The sequence below is a fragment of the Carassius auratus genome, chromosome 43 (genome assembly GCF_003368295.1).
Source record: "Carassius auratus strain Wakin chromosome 43, ASM336829v1, whole genome shotgun sequence".
Classification (NCBI taxonomy): Eukaryota; Metazoa; Chordata; class Actinopteri; order Cypriniformes; family Cyprinidae; genus Carassius; species Carassius auratus.
The window spans coordinates 8,858,408-8,879,231 of record NC_039285.1 but is presented as its reverse complement, the minus strand read 5'-3'; the positions used below and the strand labels follow the sequence as shown (position 1 = coordinate 8,879,231).

The 20,824-nt window shown below is 39.8% G+C and overlaps 1 protein-coding gene across 1 annotated transcript in view; it reads left to right on the top strand.

Annotated features, from left to right (window-relative positions):
• Nucleotides 1-7,360: 7,360 nt before the first annotated feature.
• Nucleotides 7,361-20,824, top strand: part of LOC113061620 (semaphorin-4B-like) — a 61,297-nt gene continuing 47,833 nt past the window's right edge. The window contains exon 1 of the mRNA XM_026230901.1: nucleotides 7,361-7,888. The gene's annotated coding sequence lies outside the window, so the exon portion shown is untranslated. The remainder of the gene's footprint in view (nucleotides 7,889-20,824) is intronic.

Sequence of the window (20,824 nt, the reverse complement as noted above, 5' to 3'; positions counted from 1 at the left end):
AACTGTTATTGTGTGTTTATTTTTTGATACAGACAACATTCCGTGCACAAATACTGTGACAGAGTTTCTTGTTTTGATACTGAGCAACAACCCTGCTGAACTACAGTGTGAAACAACAAGCCACTGTAGTCTGATTTACAAATGAATCTCTCTTATGAACTGGTTCTATTCAGTTAAACAAAAGCATACAACAAAACCTAAATTCAAGACTGAATGACTTTTATGATGGGTTCTTTTCAGTGAATCAAAAACATTCAGCAGAATTAGTGTAGTCTGATTGCTTAATAACTAATGATACTTAAGAATCGTTTTTAAGTGAATCAAAAACCATTTGACAAAACTAGTGCAGTCTGATTCCTGAACGAATGACTCTTATGCATCTGTTCTTTTCAAGTGAATCAGAAACATTCTGCAAATCTAGTGCAGTCTGAATGCCAGAGTAATGACTCTTATGGATCTGGCCTTTTTGAGTGAATCAGCAAAACATTATTTTTGGCGAACCAAAAAAATACTTTGAACTAACTGTGAGACTTACATCAGTGAAGATATTAACTGGTTGTTCAAATAGTTGAAGATGAATATTATTTGTTTTGGCAGGAGTACTTTAAAACATTCTGAAATGATCCGTTAACCTAATTTTGTTCATTTAGTGTTGTTATTTCAGTAAACTAAATTCCATGTAGTTTATGTTATCTCTAAAAAATTGTATAAATAAAAAGTCATTAAAAATGGTGTAATCACAGGTTTGGAAGAATTTCTTCATATTTATTTATTTTTAAAATTATTTATTTATTGAAACTAAAAAAATAAAAAAACATTAACAAAATTAAGGAACCAGAATTAGTCAATTGTTTATGGTTCCCAGCCTTAACCAGAATATTTTCAACAACTATCTAGGGTAATATGAGTGTACTAAAAAAAGGATGCACTTTGAGAGCATTGTTAAGTAAATATGACATTTTTTAATTGATTGCACATTGGCAATGGTTTTCACATCACATTTTTGTCATTCTTGTCTCATGCAGGACAACGGAAGTTCATTGACCTCTCGAACTTTGGTCCCTTTTTAAATTGGTAAATTAGTGCATGAATCAGGTTGGATGGCATTCTTGCATGACAAATATCCAGAGATTTGATATGATCATCTTGAGCCCACGTCCTCTATCCTAGATTAAAGAGTGCATCACACACAAAGTAAGATTGTCAGCCGATCTGATTTGTCTTGGCAGTGTTGAATGGACACAAGAGGGGCCAGCTCTTTGACCTCTGACCGTGTAATTAGCAAAATGCTTTTGGGAGAGGGCCACTGCTAAATATAATCAATCAGCACCATACGTCATGCCTGAGAAGACCAGACTCTCTTTGTGTCAGTGCATCTTTGTAATTACTTCACAATTAACCAACATTTACGGCACTCTAAGGCTGTTTTCATAGAAGTTATTAATGCATATTTAAGTTTGAATGAATCTTTTGTGTTATTTCTTTCAAGGGTTGCCTGTTAGGAATTTGAGTGATCATATACCAGTTGATTTTCATTGTTCATGCTAGTTTCAAACTGATTGAGAGGGTGGTAACAGTAACATACTGATTAAAATGTAATTTTAAAAGAAGATTTTTATTTGGGTGAACTGTGATGGCATAATTTAAATACATATTTTGATTATACTTTCATTTTGAAAAATTAATGAATTTGTTTAAAAAATGTATAAGGCTGATGCGACATTGATCTATGTTTGATCTATGATTACTAGTGTTTTCTAAGTTTGGGGCAGGAACATTTTTTTTTATTTTTATTTTTTTTCATTGTTGTTTATTAAATACCGTACTTTTCGGATTATAAGTCGCACCTGAGTATAAGTCGCACCAGTCCAAAAATACGTCATGACGAGGGAAAAAACATATATAAGTCACATGGACTATAAGTCACATTTATTTAGAACCAAGAACCAAGAGAAAACATTACCGTCTCCAGCCGCGAGAGGGCGCTCAGTCTTCAGTGTAGACTACAGGAGCACTGAACAGCATAGAGCGCCCTCTCGCGGCTGGAGACGGTAATGTTTTCTCTTGGTTCATTTCTCTTAGTTCATGTCAAATTAATTTTTGATAAATAAGTCGCACTTGACTATAAGTCGCAGGACCACCCAAACTATGAAAAAAAGTGTGACTTATAGTCTGGAAAATACGGTAATCAAGGTTTTAGTTTGGTGGCATGAATTGAGTTTGGTTCATTTTGCCGCCTTTAACATCTGACATACTCTCTTCTTTCCTGTCTGTGTTCAGTCCCTTCTGAACCGAATCTAATGTTTTTTTTTTTCTTTGTGCAATTTTCTGCCAGAATTGGTGTGTAACCATTCTAACCACATAAAACATAACATCCTGCTCATAGAGGTCAACTACATGAGGATGGGTTTCCCTTTTGAGCTAGGGTTCTTCCCAAGCTTTTTTCAAGGACCAAGGGACTTTTCCCTGCCATGGTCCCATTATTCTTGGCCAGACATTAACACTACTTTTGTTGGCGCAGTGGATAAGACACATGACATCAAGACACATGACATGACTTTAGAACTGATTAAACCAGACCAGCTGAAATAGGCATTTATCTATAGCAGAAAATCCTGTAGCCCTCTGTTCCTCTGTAGTATCTCAAGGATTTTAGGCAGGACAAATTTTCACAGCTAGAGGTCAACTTATTTTGCCATATAGTGTTTGTATTCCTGAAGCTTTTGTCTTTGCCTGAGGCATTGCCCTGTAAGAGGAGTTTCTTTACACAATGGAAAAGAGTAGGTCTGAACTGCTTTCTGCATTCCAGTCAACCTACAACACAGAATATTTGGAATGTCATTCATGGACTCTCAAAGACACGAAGGGTCTCACAAAAGATGTTAGACTGTACTTTGTCCCAACTTCGTCATACGTATTAAGTCCAATATGAAACATACAATGTTCCATTATAATTCTGGTCTATTTGGCCGTATATGAACAATGATGTTCAACACTGTCTTGATAGGGTGAAGGGCAGTTTAGCAAATTACAGCAGTTGTGTATGGTCTTCAATTGACAGACAAAGTCTATTATTGCTACAAAATGATGATGAAAAATATTTGTTCAAGCTCATTTCATTTAAAAATACCAATATTACACTTTTGATGCAGTAAAAAAATAACTTGCTTAGATAAATAACTGATAAAAAAATAAAAATAATAATAACTTTTTAAAAGGCCGGTAATATTTGACTGAGAACATCCTAATTAGGTAAAGGATTTTTCAGCACAGCACAAGGGTCAACTTATTAAATTATGACCATCAAAACTAATAACCATAATAAAATCGGTTGACACTGAGTGTTTAATTGTGCATGCTCATTTAATTTGCTGTCTTCAAAACACTAATAATTTAATAATAACACTGTTAAATCTTTAGCAAATCTCGACATGAAAATCAGTTTTTTTTATTGTACATTACAGTATATTGGTGTGAAGCCTATACATTCAGCATTTAAAATGAAAGTTTTTAGATTATTATTTTGAATTTATTTAGACAGTAGTATGGAAGTTTAGTACATAAATCTGTAATCCATCGGTCAATACATGTATGAAAAATCGTATTCTAATTATAACAGTATCTGGCTTTGTCTTATGGACTGTCAGAGGTAGAATTATAAAAGCATATCAGGCCTTTCATTGATGTCAATAATGCACATCTAAAGGACAATACTCGTGAAATATTTGGCAGGTAGCAAAGAAGGTGGTTGTTTTACATTGTGTTGTGAACTGATAGTGCAAAGAATGCATAACACATTGCATTCCACAGAGGACACTAAATCCCGTCAATATCATCCTCTCTATCTCAGAGAGTTTGAGCAATAACATCTGCCGTGTACCCAGTCAAGAGTGCATTGCAGCAAAAGGCCATGATTTCTTCTTCAATCTCTCCATCGATTGACCAACAGCTGCCACTATTGAGAAAAATCGCTTCTATGAAATAGTGCCAGTGAACACAGCGGAGGCCATTCATCAGAAACAGGCCTGCTCTATTTGTTGGGGAGATTTTGCTTGCTATAAATCAATGGCTTTTTTTGAAGAATGTGGAATTAGCGCAAATAAATCACAATCACTTAGTTAGGTCTGCTTCAGAACAAAAAGGACTGTGTTTTCACTGGCTGGCTCTGTGTTGCTCAGGCACAGACAGCAGTTTGCCTTATGATTGTTGTCCTAAAAACAGGAGACTCCTTCTAACCGCAAAGCCATGTAGAATGAGGGGAACACAAATTTGGGAAGACCTGTTGGGAGGTCTGTGTGGAGATGTACCTTTGAATGGAATAATAGTAGAGGCTCCCTGTTTTTCTGTCCTTGTCCTTTTTTTAAAAAATGTGCATCACTTGATAAAAAGTGGTTTTGCTTTAGCTGTGACAACTCTGAAATCTGTCTGTCAGTGCTTGGCGGCAATCAGATAATTGCCGGGGTCAGCTGGGCTCTTCACAAAGCCAGGCTTCCTCAGCTGGGGAAGAAAATGGTAGTTTTTTGGTGCCTGACAAAAGGTGCTATGTCAGGGTCTTCCCAAATCCACTGTCTCTCGGTATGTGAGGATGTGATACAAGTACAGTTGGTCTAGGGAAATGTTCTGGTATGCAGTCTGGTATGTCAGAACTAGATATAGACAGAATCATCGGTTGCACTTTATTTTACAGTACGTGTACTAACATGTACTTATAGTGTACTTACAGTGTATTTATCTAAGAAAGTTCTGATAACACAAGGTAACTACATGGGGTAGGGTTAGGTTTAGGGGCAGGTTCAGGGTTAGTACCTAGTTATTACATAGTTATTGTAATTACTATAGTAAGTACCTAGTATGTACATGAGGAACAGGACTGTAAAATAAAGTGCTACCGAATCATCGGTTTTGCCGATTAATCGGCACCGATAGTTGATTGCTGAAACAATCGGTTATTGGCAAAAATCCATGCCAATAGTTTTTCTGGGTTGCTTCCATTGCTGGAGCGACTGAGAAGGCACTGTTTTCATTATACAATGTGAGAGCGACCTCTAGTGGTTGAAATCACTGACAGCACATGCTCACACATGATACTGCACGCTGAACAGAGCGAAAAACTTCAGACCCGGATTTAAATCCATCTGACAGAAAATCCTGCTGCACCTCAGAACACCATTGACATTGTGCTCTATTAAATTACATTATATTCGCCATGAATCATTGTTAGTGTACATCATGAATTGTATATTGAGAATTTTCATCGAAACATTTGTCTTTCTGTGGCTCTAATAAAGTCTGTATGCTTCATTTGTAGAGCTGTAATATAGATCGCTCTTTCCATTTGCTCTGTTTTTGTAAACACTGAACTTCAAACTTATCTATGCCTCATTGTTCATTCTTGAAGTAAACTTTTCCTTTTTTCATTTGGTGAATAAATACACTGAAAGACCACTGCTCGAGTTGAACGCGTCCAGAGTGTGTGTGATACCGGTGAGTTCTCATAGACTCAGCGCTGCTCTTTAATTTTAATTAGATAATTAATTAAGTGTTCAAGAATACAAGCAGTTAAAGTGTGAGAGTATACATTGTAATGGTATAATTATAGTGCCGTGCTATTTCCGCAATACGGAAGACGCAGACGGAATCGCAGAATCCATTAATAAAAACGGAATTCACTGTTTAGTGCACATGACGCTCGCGGTGATTTCAGCGTCTGTCGTCTCACTAAATGAGGGCGAAAACACACGAAAAATATCTCCAGAACTGCTCTGAGAGTCACTTCATGAGCATTTGACCATTTGATTTGAGCAAAAGCATCATATAACATGCACAGAATTGTAAAGTTATTCATGGGAACCCGTCAAAATAAAAGTCCAGTTTTGAAGTCTATTGTTCAGTAGAATGTACATAGCCTACTACTACTAAAATGAAACAAACATTATTTTTTTAAGGAATAATTACACACCATTTCTTCCACGTTTGAATTTTAATAGTAAATCCCCTTTGCAAAAATGTTTGCTTAACTTTCAGTAATTAAAAGATAAATTAAATTAATTTTTCATGCCTTGATTTGATAACAATAAAAAAATGTATACACAGATTTTCTGAGGGAAAAAAGGCTTCTTTAAGAAAACAAATGAAATAAATTAAGTTGTTTTATGCGTTCAAATAATTATACATTCTAAAACACAGAATTTGGTAACAATAAAAAAATATGGTGATAAAAATAGGGCCCTAAACGTAATTTTGCGTTAAACTTTTATTAAATTAATGTGAAAATGTTACATGATTTTAATTAATTAGACCTGCTTTTTGATTAAAAAACTTAAATTAAAATAATAAAAAAATAGCTATTAAAACGGAGTGGAGAAAAATTAAAATGTAAAAAACTGAATCCAGAAAAATGAAAATGAAAATAACGGAATATTGTAAAAAATCTAATGGAATTTTGGGAAAAAATTTAAACAGGTTTCATAGGGTCCTATTTGAGTGTGGAAATTTCAACTATTACTATTACTATTATTATTATTTGTAATTGTATTATTAATACTACTACTACTACTACTACTTTTTCTTTTTGTAAATAAAGCACTATTTTAGTTTTCATTCAAATATCCATTTTAAAAACTATCGGTTAATTAATCGACTAGTGTGGTCCAACCTTGCTATCGGTATCGGCAAAATCCAATATCAGTCGACCTCTAGTATTCTCCCACATCGGCCCCTCGCTCACTGGCCTTATATCTTTGGAGCCACTTTGGCAAAAAAACAGGCCACTCCTGATTAGAAGTCAGAAAAGAGAGCGATGTCAAATTTAAAATAAATTCACTCCCACAACTGCTGTATTTGAAACAACCTGGGGGGCGGGACAGTGTTTTGCTATGTTGTTGCTAAAATGCTTTTATTTGGCTGTTTGTGTGTTTCAATGTGGTTGCCAGGGTGTCATGATTGTTAGCGTATTGTTGCGGGGCTGTTTTTTTGTTTTTATAAGCATTCTGTTATGTTGTTGTTATGATGTTTTTATTTTGTTTTTGGTGCATTTTAGTTGCCACGATATATATATATATATATATATATATATATATATATATATATATATATATATGCTGCTGCTGTGATGTTTCGATTTGGTTCTTAGGCTTTCCAGTATTTTGTTTTCTTTCTCAAATATTACAGGAAAATAAAATAATAACAATGAGTATTATTAATAATATGATGTCCCATGATCATTTGGCTTTGATTTAAAATCAAATCCATCCATCCATCCATCCATCCAAAAAGGTCCCTCTTCAGTGAAGGTTAGATTGCAAACTGAAAGAGATGTGAATGTACCTGCATTAGATTTTATTTTCATCCTGCTATATATTATTGATGCCAAAAAGGGCGTGTTTGTACATATGCAAAACCATTGTGCATAAATCTAAAATCCATCTCAATCAGACGATAATCAATTTCATTACTGCAGTTTGAGCCGGCTGCAGTTTAATTTTCCTCTGCAGGTTCTGTACTAAGAGACTTACGTTATCAGACAGAAGGTGTAAAGGGGAGTGCCTCCTCTCCCCTCTCCCCAGCTCTGCCTCCTCAGGAGTGGAAAGCAATGATGTAATGTGCCTGACTGCCTCAGAATGAGCAGCCCCCCTCTTCTGCGTTTCATCCCCCCTTTCTCTCTCTCTCGCTCTCTCTCTGCCTCTCTCTCTCTCTGTCTCTGTCTCTGTCTCTCCCTCCCATCCTCTGCTGCTGATGCTGGTGGTGGCTGGCGTTTGTATGTGCTGTGCCGTGTGAGCTGCAGCCCTGGGCATCTCTGGGGATCCCTGCAGAGCTACTGTTCCTCTTCTGCCTGTGACGGCTGGGGCTCGCCCACTCGCAGAAAAGACCCTCTCTTTCATCGGAAAAGGTAATTTCTCTCTAACCTGACAAATGGCATGTGTTGCAGGTTTTAAAAGAAAGGGAGTGAGGCAGGACAGTGGTTTTGGGCTTAGGATCGAGTGAACAGCTGAATGAAAAGGTCTGCATGCTGAAAGCCTGCTGTCACCACAGCACCGGGTGCCATGGCAATAGATTGAATTTGGTTTCCTGTGGCTGCCGCTGTCAGTTCTCCTCTCTAGCGGCTCTCACACATACACGCACGCACTGCCTCTGCTAAGGTGTCGGTTGCCATGGTTAGGAAGGGATGGATTCCTGTGCTGGCTTATAGCTGGGTCAGCATATCACCTGGACTGCAGCTTTGATAAAAGAGAACTCTGCTCTAAAATGGATCTTCATTGTGGCTTGAAAGTAAGAATGTCTGTTTTATTCTTGAGGTTTCAATGAACGGGAGAACTTGCAGCTGAGATTGGTTTTGTTGCTTTTTGGTAAAGGTTTTATTACTTTGAACACTAAGACTGATATAATGTGGCAAATATGATCCTGTTTCAGCATGAATGTGACATGTAGATTGATTTTCCTGCATATTTATGCATGAGGGACTGGGTGTGTGCGTGGACAATGCTTCATACTACGGACAGGGTAAGCCCTTCTTGCAGTTCTAGCTTTTTTTTATGATGTGGACAAAATCTGCTGAAACACAGCTGACAATTTCTGTCTTGTTGTATAAAATGCATTAAATATATAGTTCATAAACATATTAATTAAAATAAGTTTATGTTCATATAATTAAAATTATTAACTGTTTTTTAAATAATTACAATTCAAACAATTAATCTTATTTCATTTCTTTTTTTTTTTTTTTTGCATGTATGCGTATGCACACTGTGAAAATCTCACTTTGAAATCCTGCACTGTTTATTTTTTATTTTTTTATATTTCACATGTCTGGAGTGCTCCACTTGCATATGTTGTCATGACTAATTTATCCTGAGGATTTTTCCCTGTTATATCAGGAGATGGAAAATACCAGCAGCCTCCATGTCAGTTTTGCATAAATAATTGATTGGCTAAGTTCAAGTAATTACTGCACTGTGTGAATATAAATCTCTTACATTATAGTTGCAGTTTCTAATCCAGTCTTTCACAAACTTAATTTGCTCCTTTTCAATCTGAGTAATTGTAGATTTCAGAGAGATTAACGACACGTGCATTTTAAAAGTCCTCTGGGGTTTATTAAAGAAACAGTAGACTAGTCTCAATGTCAGAATCAGATAGTGTAAAGATTTTCTTTTGTAATGAGGATCTGTGAAAACTACAGACCTGAGAAAAATGGCCCACTGTGATTGGTGGAATTGGGACCATGTGGGCTTGTTGGGGGTCAATTTATGATTTCCCAGTTGGGGGAAGGTTATGTTTGCTCCTGGCTCCTGCAGCTAGCATGCTTTATCTGGCTGGAATAAGTGAGCATTGCTTCACATTCACATATGCAACACATCAATAAATGGATTCAATGTGTCCAAAAGAAGCACACATACCTGAGACCTCTCTCTTTTTTAAAAAAGATAAAGCTTAGATTTTGTGTCCATCCACCAAGCAAGACATGAAATGGCTATGGACTGAATGTTCCCTGCATGATTAGCACATGTATCATGCAGTGCACAAAAACAATTTTCTCTGTGAGTATTTTTATTGATTTTCCCTCCTACCAGACAGTAAGCCTGTATAAAAAAAAAAATAGAAGAAGAAGAAGCAGAAGCAGACTTTCCCTAGGAAACGTCTAAATTTCACACAGTCATAATGTTGCAGTTGAAGGATTTCAACAGACCTTTTGACACTAAGATGCTTAGCATTCCATGATTTAGCTTTGCAGCAGGTGATTTCAACTGCAAAGAAGTTGCTGGAGATCTTAAAATAGAGCCGGTGGAAGTGGGTGTCCCCCAGTTTTTTTTATTTTTTCTATCATCTGACTGAGTTTGGGTTCTTTGCCGCTGTCACCTTTGGCTTGCTTGGTCTGGGTTTAAGACTCTTATATTCAATAATATTGATTTGACTGCACTGATATTATTAGACGAGAACAAAATTTGAACTGAGCTGCTGAATAACTACATTGTTGCCCTCTGCAGAGCTGCTTATAATAAACTAGTTTCATAACTGATTAACTTTCCACATTATTGAACTGAACTGAATAAGCACTAAATTGGCTTGAGCTGAATAATGACACTGGTGTCTTCTTTAGAGCTGCTTTACATCCGTCGCATATTCGAAGAAGCTTGCGTCATTGATTCTGTTATTTCCTGTTAATTGCTGGGAAACTGCTTTGTATAATCTGTACTGTATACAAAAAGTGACTTAAAAATGACTTGAAGAATTATAATTCTTGACTAATGTCATCCACCACGTTGGTCATCATCACAGTGCCTTTTTGGGAAAGACACAGTACTTTAATTATGCTGACTCTCAAAGCTAGACGTTCCTCATCTGTGTTCCACTCTGGCTCATGGAGAGTTCGCACGATGTCCTTTTTGTCATTTTGTCCGCTGATATCTGCGCACAGTGTCCTTGTGAATCCTGCTTTTGATTCTGCGGGGACTTGCAATGTGCATGCAAGTGCTTAACTGCTTGAAAATCAAAGGTCCACTATGTAGATCTCACATTCATGACAAACTGAGCATTGAGCATCCAAACTTTGAATGGCTTGAATGCTCAAATGTGCGAAGGACGGATTGGAAAATGAACTGTACTTGCGCCTTAAGGTGCCTTGTTTTATAGTTTAAGTTTGAAACAGCTTTTGCACTACGAGTGTCTGTAAAATACTGTTTACAGAGTTAAACACTACATATATGTGTCACTATTGCAATAATCAGTAAGTTCTGTTAAATCATGAGACCTAAAATTGCCTTAATTCAACTTTAAAGTGTTCAGTGTTTGTCTTAAAAGATTGTGTCACAAACGGAACTGTATAGGAATGAGTGGCAACGTATGGATTATAAATATCTGTCTTGAGCTTAAAAGATATTGTGAAGATGTCAGAAGAAAACATTATATTGAGATTACAGGTCATTGCACCTAGAAAGTCTCCAAACTCTCCAAAAAGATGTATTTTATCTGCAGCGCTGTCTTCTATTTGTGCTCGTGTCCTTGTCGGTAATACAGTATGCATATTAAGAACTAGTACTGACTGCCCAAGATTTTTTTTTAGTCACGGTTCATTGCTTGCCCAGGTCCATTACTCTCGAAACAAAACAGATGCTTCTTTTACAGGCTCAGCAGCTCTCGAGAAACGAAAACGCCTGGCTGCACTTTTTTCAAGACTTGTCCTGGTTATTGAGACCTCTTTCTTTTGGGCTGTCCACTTTTGCCTCACAACAGGCATCAGTATGTTGAAGTTGAAAAGAAAAGCAGCAGCAAGCCTTTTTGTTTTCATTTGATAGAGTTAATCAGTGTTTTATTTGAAGCCCCCCTGAGGTCTGGCTCAAATACAGGACTTCTGTTCGCTCTTGGCCCTGCTGAATATCTTGAATGACTGGTCATTTCCCTGAGCTGTGTCCTCACCGCAGGGACGTGCCACACAGTACAGGGACACTTAGGTCAAGTCAACCAATTCTTGAGTCATATTTTAAACAAAAATTGCTTGAAATTGTTGTTGTTTCATACCTCAAGGTCAATTTGTTCTGAAATTCAAGCACGTATTGCTGAATGCAGGTATTGCCAAATACAAAATCAGGTCGAATTTCATCACTGATCATGAATAGGGAGGCATTTAACTGATGCCACTATTGTCTGTTAATTATTTTTACTGACAGGAGGGGGAAGTTGGGGAGGGGGAACGATAAATGATCAATTACACACTGCCAGGGGAAGTGTCCTGGCAGACGCATTAAAGCAAACCCTGGTTTCTTTGATATGAACATTACGAGCCACCTGAGGAGAAGTTTGTCTGCTTTACGCTTGGTCTCAGCTGACTCTCTTTCTCATTTTCTCTTTGAGCAGCAGATGTTTCTCAACTCACTATTTCCTATTTAGGAAAGATGCATTGGACACAATTTTTAGTCAGGGTTTTGCAACAAGTGTTTTTGCAACAATGTCTTACATTTTTATATATTATTGAATTTCTCTTAGGATTACATCAAATATCCAGTTTGGTCCTGGATGTTAATAATAATGAATAATGTAATAATTTATATTATAATTATTATTTATAGTAAATTAATAATATCATAATTATTATTATTTGATTAATAATAAACAAAGAAATGATTATGTATCAATCAATTAAACAAGAAGTTATTTTAATAATGTAAAATAATAATAATAATAATAATAATAATAATAATAATAATAATAATAATAATAATAATAATAATAATAATAATAATAATAATACAAAAAAACAATAGTAATGATAATACAAAGAAAATGAAGTTTTATGTATTTATTTTATAACAATTATTATTATTATTATTTTAATATTATTCAGTTTAGAATTTCTAATATACTTATATTTTTTATCATTTAAGTTTTATATTTATTCATTTCAAAGCTATATAATAATTAAATGATTCTATTTAATAATAATAATATTTATTATTAATAATACATTTATAATATAATAATTATTATTATTTGATTAATAATAAACAAAAAATGAATATGTATTAGTTATTTTAATAATGTACAATAATAATAATAATACAATAACAACAACTATAGTAATGATAATACAAAGACAATTTAATTTGATGTATTTATTTTTATAACTATTATTATTATTATTATTATTTTAATATTATTCAGTTTAGAATTTCTAAAATACTTACTTATTTTTTTATTATTTTAATTGTATATTTATTAATTTCCGTTATATAATAATTACATGATTCTATTTATTAATAATAATAATAATAATAATAATAATAATAATAATAATAATAATAATAATAATAATAATAATAATAATAATAATTATTATTATTATTAAGTTTTTACAATATTGAAATCAGTTGTGTTTATTATGTTTAAATAATAATTAGTTTGCACCAACACTGGATATCATTCATTCATTCATTCATTCATTCAATAAATAAATAAATAAATAATATTTATTCTAAAATATTTAAGTAATCATGTTATAATATGTTAGGGACAACCATTGCATTTTTCCAGCTGACTAAAGCAGTGAAGCGCAGTGTTCACAGTAACTTTCTACTAATCACAAGGTTCACAAGCAGATAAGAGACAGAAGCTAAAGGCCTGGGGGCTCTTGATGAGTGCTGGCGTCGACACACGCTGATGGCAGAGCTTGTAAGGTTTTATGAGGTTGGGACATTAGTCATCCAGATGAAAGTATATGTGAGAAGTATTTTTTGATCTTTCACCAGTCAAAATTTAATCTGGACCCCAGGAGACATTCTCCCTCAAAACTGCTTGTAAAAGAAGTTGAATGCCTCTGTATATGAAATGAATTTTCATGATTTACATACTGCTTGTCACAGCATAAACCTGAGTTTTGAAGCAGTGAAGCAACTTCCACTTTCTGATTGACCTGTAATTAGCGTTACGGCTCTGTAATCGGAGTAACCTGTAATTATTGTTTAGTGAACAAACTGGTCTGTAGAGGAACCTAACAGCTACTGACATTATCATTTATCAGTCTATACTGTAAATTGGCTCTAGATGGTTTATTATATCTAAATCAGTATTGATTTGACAATACACTTGAGTTAAACACAATTAGACAGGCCTTGATCTTTCATTTATTAATCAGAATTAAGGGTGAAACGACAACTTTTTTGCAGTTCGGCTTGTTTCACAGTTTTAGAGTCACGATTTCGGTACAGTTCGGTATGTGCAATGTTTATGGAAAAACTATACTTTATATATATATATATATATATATATATATATATATATATATATATATATATATATATATTCTAACTACAAGCAACATCACAAATAAATACAATGGAGTGAAGATACAAATAAAATAAACAGTGATTTTCATTTTCATTAATATTTGCGTGCTTCGGATGAGCGCACACGCACAGATTTTCTCACTGAGCGTGTGAGTTTGCGTCATTTGGCTCTTACATTTTTTAAATGACAAAGCTTAAATGAGTTTAGTTTACACACAGATATCAGCGTGTGCTGTTCAGGTCTCACCTGTGTGCGCGCGCCATCACCACCCCGGTGATGACGGAATAAATGACTACTCATATTCCAGCATACTGCATTCGCATTGAACACGACTGAATGGTTTGTCCACGTTCATCGCTGTTGTTGTAATGTCTGGGAAGCCAGAATATGGATCAATCAACAGAAACAAATATATGCTCAGCCCTGTTTGTTTAACGTGTTATTTATAGCAAACCATGTTACAGATGCTTTGTCAGATTTAAGTTAAACCGTGGTCCCAGCACATGCCGAACCGTGTGTGGAGAACCGAACGGTTCGATTTTTATTTTTTTTCAGCGAACCGTCCCACCCCTAATCAGAATATTGTAAACAACAACAAAAGGCTGTAAACATGCCCATTCAGCACATTACAGGTTGAAGCTGTAATCAATGTTTGGCTTTATACAACATAAGCCAAGCGTCTTTATTTGTCTCATTCTCCTAATCCTGTTCAGAAGGAGCTTTGCCGTCACCTCCTGTAGTGTTGGCTATCTGTCAGTCTCTGCACAGAGACATAATTGTTGATTCAGATTTAGAGAGAGAACGGTGCATCAAATTCAAACAAACTCGGTTTACAACCTGTGCACTAATCCCTGCTTGTCTAAGCATGAGAATGCACTTGAGAAAGCAGTATCTTTGCAACAAGACTCTCATCAAGAGCACTGAGGATGATTGCTTGCAATACCCATTCAAATATATAGAGGTCATTTTGCGCAATGTCGAAACTTTTTTTACCCATAAAATTAATTTCACTTGGGTCCAAAACAACTTGTTGTATGGACAAAAAACATTCCTCAAAATGTCTTTGTTCATGTTCCACAGAAGAAAGAGCATCATATAAGTTTGGAACAAAAGTGAATTTTCATTAGTGTGTGAACTCTCTCTTTAAAGATGTCAGTTCTGAATAATCGAAACAACTCTAAACCGCGTTCCAATTTAGGGGATTACGTGCCCCCTATAGAGAGATTAACGGAGCTGAAAACTTTTGAGCCAATGCTTCCCCTTTCTGGGTAGACATGAAGCCCTGGGAGTTTAACTTCAGATGACAAATGAGACAGAGGGGACCATGGTAAAGCTGTCTGTAAGATTTTCACGCCACATCAGTCAACCAAGAGGTTCGGGGAGGGGGACAAAAAGGAACTTTGTGGATCTGCATAGTGCTGATAAAGATTTAAGATGCTCTTGGGTCAAATGACAAAACATTTGTTTCTGAATAACAAAGTAGATACACGATATGGTTAATATGTCATACAGGATGATCTGCCCGTGTTTTATGATACAAGAGTGATTGGATAAAAGTTAGGAAAAAATAAGAAAATGCAAATAAGAAAAAGAGGAAACTGAACCCAAATTACTGACTGTTAAATGAAAACAACAACTGGATGATGGGAAGCAAGTGGTTGGAAATGATAGTGGTTATCTTAACCTCCCAGAATGCATCTTGACTGAGGATAAGTGAATTTAACATATTATCTTTTTCTTCTTTATTTTTCTTAAATTTTTCTTTTTGTTTGTTTGTTTGTTTTTTGCATTGCCCGCCAAATTAGGAAGAGTTCTTAAAGTGATACTCCACCCCAATACTTTTCTGGACCTTGACAGTGTATTTTACTTGGGTGACAGTCACAAGCCTCTGGTTTTCATCCAAAATATCTTAAATTGTTTTCTGAAGAGGAACAAAGCTTTTACGGGTTTGAAACGACATGGGGGTAAGTGATCAATGGCAAAATTGTCATTGTGGGGTGGAGTATCCCTTTAAAAGAACCATATTTTCTTAATGAAATGAAAATTGTAATAATGTTAAGAACCCTTTTCCAATATTAAGAACTTTTTGAAACATTCTATGAATGTTGAAGGCTCTTCATGGAATCAGATGCCTTTAAAGAACCTTTTGTTTTAAAGAGCCTGTGGCATCTCTAGTTAGACTGATACTGTAGTTTGTGTTTTCTTTCTTTTCCCTTTTCTTTCTTTCTTTTTTTTTTAAATACGTTTTTAGATTTCTGAATTCCTTTGTGGGTAACCACATTCAGTAGTTTTGAAAATGACAAGCGTAATGGTAGACAAATTCTGACTGGTATAAAGAGACCGAAAGAGTCACAGTCTGCATCTGGCGTCTGTAAGTGAGAGGCTGATAAGTGGCTCAGCCCTGCTTCTCGGCTCCCATGACATGCTTGTGTCTACATTTGGCTCATCCCCGTCTCCTAATGATGGCATCCCGATGCCTGACACCCCAAACCTACCATTCCATCTGCCTGCTTAGCATTTCCCCCTCAATACATAATTAGCAGCACTATTTCAGTCACAGGGATTCCCAACTGTGACTGTTCCTCGGTGGCGCTCCATAGTTCTCTTCCCTTGTTAACTAGGGCATGATTAGATGATTTGTCACTAAGATGTTTCAGTTGTTCCATCACCATCCATTTTAAGCTTTTACGTGAGATCTTACGTGAGATGTGAGTCTTCTTTAACAACTCACATAAAAAGAAGGGTTTCAGGCTTTTTGGACTTTGATTGGAAAAAAAAAAGATTTTGGAAGAAGGCTTTATAATGCATAATTTCTGTGAATATTGTCACTTACGTGCTAGAAGGGTACTGCCAATCAATCATGAATAACACTATTCACTGAAGGTATTGCAATGTGAGCCGAGGGCAAGCGTTGTCTGTTTAGGAGTATTTAGTTTCAAATAACAACCTTTTTGGACTTCACTATGATTGTCTTGCCTCACATATTATGTTTTATATATGTTAATTAGAATCTTGTAGGATTGTAACCATCATAGATGAGGTTTATTTGTATAGCAAATAATTATTTCTAGGTACTACTAAATAATAAGAACAAGAATACAAAGAAATACAATAAAATTGTATTTATCTGATTCCTACTCATTATTCATTTAGTTACCAATTTATATATATTTTTTGTAATATTTTAATAATAATTATAATATTTTAAATAATAATAATAATCAATCATCACTGAGGGGGTCCTTAAAATATATTTGATTGTGGTTGATGAAGTTATTACTTTCCAGCATTATTATTAATAATAGTAATAATAATAATAATGATGATAATGATGGTGATGATGATGATGATAATAATAATAATAATAATAATAATAATAATAATAATAATAATTATAATAATTATAATACTATACTACTACTACTACTACTAATAATAATAATAATAGTAATAATTTCATTATATTTTATGTTTTTATTTTATTTACCATTAATGTAATTATTTATTCATTACACACACACACACACACACACACACACACACACATACATACATACATATATGTATATATATATATATATATATATATATATAATGTGACGAGTCAGCTGCCTCCTCCCTGATTATCACCGGCACCCCGTCCTAAATCGCCGCCCTTCACCAGGCTCCCGACTGGAGTGGGTGTGTGAGAGGAGGGGCGCTGGACGAGTCAGGGCTGGCGGCGTGTGATGGGGCACACCTGATGTGAATGGAGCCTCATCCCCGCCGCTGTTTAAAAGCCCAACGCGCCTCTCCTCAGGAGTCCGGTCTCTTCCCCGTGCATGCACACTGGTGTCCTCGTGGGTCCAGGAAGGGTGCGTTGAGGGACTCCCGCGCCACCAAGACGTGAGCTGCCGGACCCGCGATCCGGATGGGAACCGCACCCGTATACACGGCCGACGGGCCAGGATGCCGGGCCGTCCATCCCCTACCAGCGCCGCGGCCAACGAGAGAGACGCGGCCGCTAGGAGAAGCCGCCGCCCCTCGCGCCCCCCTCCTAGGTCCGGGGCGCGAGGGGCGGCGGCTTCCCCTAGCGGCCGCGTCTCTCTCATTGGCCGCGGCGCTGGTAGGGGATGGACGGCCCGGCATCCTGGCCCGTCGGCCGTGTAAACGGGTGCGGTTCTCCTCCGGATCGCGGGTCCGGCAGCTCACGTCTTGGTGGCGCGGGAGTCCCTCAACGCTCCCTTCCTGGACCCACGAGGACACCAGTGCGCATGCACGGGGAAGAGACCGGTCTCCTGAGGAGAGGCGCGTTGGGCTTTTAAACAGCGGCGGTAATGAGGCTCCACTTCCTTCAGGTGTGCCCCATCACACGCCGCCAGCCCTGACTCGTCCAGCGCCCCTCCTCTCACACACCCACTCCAGTCGGGAGCCTGGTGAAGGGCGGCGATTTAGGACGGGGTGCCGGTGATAATCAGGGAGGAGGCAGCTGACTCGTCACATTCCCCCTCCCAAGCGACATCCCCGTCCCCAGGGCGCCACCCACACGGGAGTGCTACCATCCTCAACCAGACTCCAAACGGTCGGAGTGGGCGGGGATTCCTCTCCGGGCGGTCCTCCCTCTCGCAGCGCGCCAGAACAGGGACAGAGAAACCGGGTTTTAGTGACAGCCTCAACCAACCACAGGGTAAAATGACAATAACAGAAGTCACTTACCCCTTTTGTGGCTGGGAGGCTGTCCCCAGTTTTCCTCCGTCCCAGTCTGGGTTCTCACGAACGTTTGCAAGCGAGAGGGAGTGACGTCACCAGACGTTTCCCAACTGCGCTGTCTAGGCTCCGCCTTGCCCGCATTCTCCACCAGTGTCACGGGAGGAGCACAAGACAGACACAGTGGGCGTGGCGTCAGGCCTCGGAGAGGCTTTTATTAACAGAAATCATAAAACAAAGGGAATAAAAGTGGCCAAAGGGGGAAAGTGTCCAAAATAACAGGGAATCTGGTGTCCTCGTCGTGCTGCGGGATTTGTGTAGGTCGGGCAGTGTTCATGGAGGAAGGGTCCAGGCAAGGGGCGGAGTCCGGCGGCCGCACGCGCTCCCCTCCTAGGTCCGGGGCGCGAGGGGCGGCGGCTTCCCCTAGCGGCCGCGTCTCTCTCATTGGCCGCGGCGCTGGTAGGGGATGGACGGCCCGGCATCCTGGCCCGTCGGCCGTGTATACGGGTGCGGTTCCCATCCGGATCGCGGGTCCGGCAGCTCACGTCTTGGTGGCGCGGGAGTCCCTCAACGCACCCTTCCTGGACCCACGAGGACACCAGTGTGCATGCACGGGGAAGAGACCGGACTCCTGAGGAGAGGCGCGTTGGGCTTTTAAACAGCGGCGGGGATGAGGCTCCATTCACATCAGGTGTGCCCCATCACACGCCGCCAGCCCTGACTCGTCCAGCGCCCCTCCTCTCCCTGCCCACTCCGACCGTTTGGAGTCTGGTTGAGGATGGTAGCACTCCCGTGTGGGTGGCGCCCTGGTGACGGGGATGTCGCTTGGGAGGGGGAATGTGACGAGTCAGCTGCCTCCTCCCTGATTATCACCGGCACCCCGTCCTAAATCGCCGCCCTTCACCAGGCTCCCGACTGGAGTGGGTGTGTGAGAGGAGGGGCGCTGGACGAGTCAGGGCTGGCGGCGTGTGATGGGGCACACCTGATGTGAATGGAGCCTCATCCCCGCCGCTGTTTAAAAGCCCAACGCGCCTCTCCTCAGGAGTCCGGTCTCTTCCCCGTGCATGCACACTGGTGTCCTCGTGGGTCCAGGAAGGGTGCGTTGAGGGACTCCCGCGCCACCAAGACGTGAGCTGCCGGACCCGCGATCCGGATGGGAACCGCACCCGTATACACGGCCGACGGGCCAGGATGCCGGGCCGTCCATCCCCTACCAGCGCCGCGGCCAACGAGAGAGACGCGGCCGCTAGGAGAAGCCGCCGCCCCTCGCGCCCCGGACCAAGGCGGGGAGCGCGTGCGGCCGCCGGACTCCGCCCCTTGCCTGGACCCTTCCTTGATGAACACTGCCCGACCTACACAAATCCCGCAGCACGACGAGGACACCAGATTCCCTGTTATTTTGGACACTTTCCCCCTTTGGCCACTTTTATTCCCTTTGTTTTATGATTTCTGTTAATAAAAGCCTCTCCGAGGCCTGACGCCACGCCCACTGTGTCTGTCTTGTGCTCCTCCCGTGACACTGGTGGAGAATGCGGGCAAGGCGGAGCCTAGACAGCGCAGTTGGGAAACGTCTGGTGACGTCACTCCCTCTCGCTTGCAAACGTTCGTGAGAACCCAGACTGGGACGGAGGAAAACTGGGGACAGCCTCCCAGCCACAAAAGGGGTAAGTGACTTCTGTTATTGTCATTTTACCCTGTGGTTGGTTGAGGCTGTCACTAAAACCCGGTTTCTCTGTCCCTGTTCTGGCGCGCTGCGAGAGGGAGGACCGCCCGGAGAGGAATCCCCGCCCACTCCGACCGTTTGGAGTCTGGTTGAGGATGGTAGCACTCCCGTGTGGGTGGCGCCCTGGGGACGGGGATGTCGCTTGGGAGGGGGAATGTGACGAGTCAGCTGCCTCCTCCCTGATTATCACCGGCACCCCGTCCTAAATCGCCGCCCTTCACCAGGCTCCCGACTGGAGTGGGTGTGTGAGAGGAGGGGCGCTGGACGAGTCAGGGCTGGCGGCGTGTGATGGGGCACACCTGAAGGAAGTGGAGCCTCATTACCGCCGCTGTTTAAAAGCCCAACGCGCCTCTCCTCAGGAGACCGGTCTCTTCCCCGTGCATGCGCACTGGTGTCCTCGTGGGTCCAGGAAGGGAGCGTTGAGGGACTCCCGCGCCACCAAGACGTGAGCTGCCGGACCCGCGATCCGGATGGGAACCGCACCCGTATACACGGCCGACGGGCCAGGATGCCGGGCCGTCCATCCCCTACCAGCGCCGCGGCCGACGAGTGAGATGCGGCCGCTAGAGGAAGCCGCCGCCCCTCGCGCCCCGGACCGAGGAGGGGAGCGCGTGCGGCCGCCGGACTCCGCCCCTTACC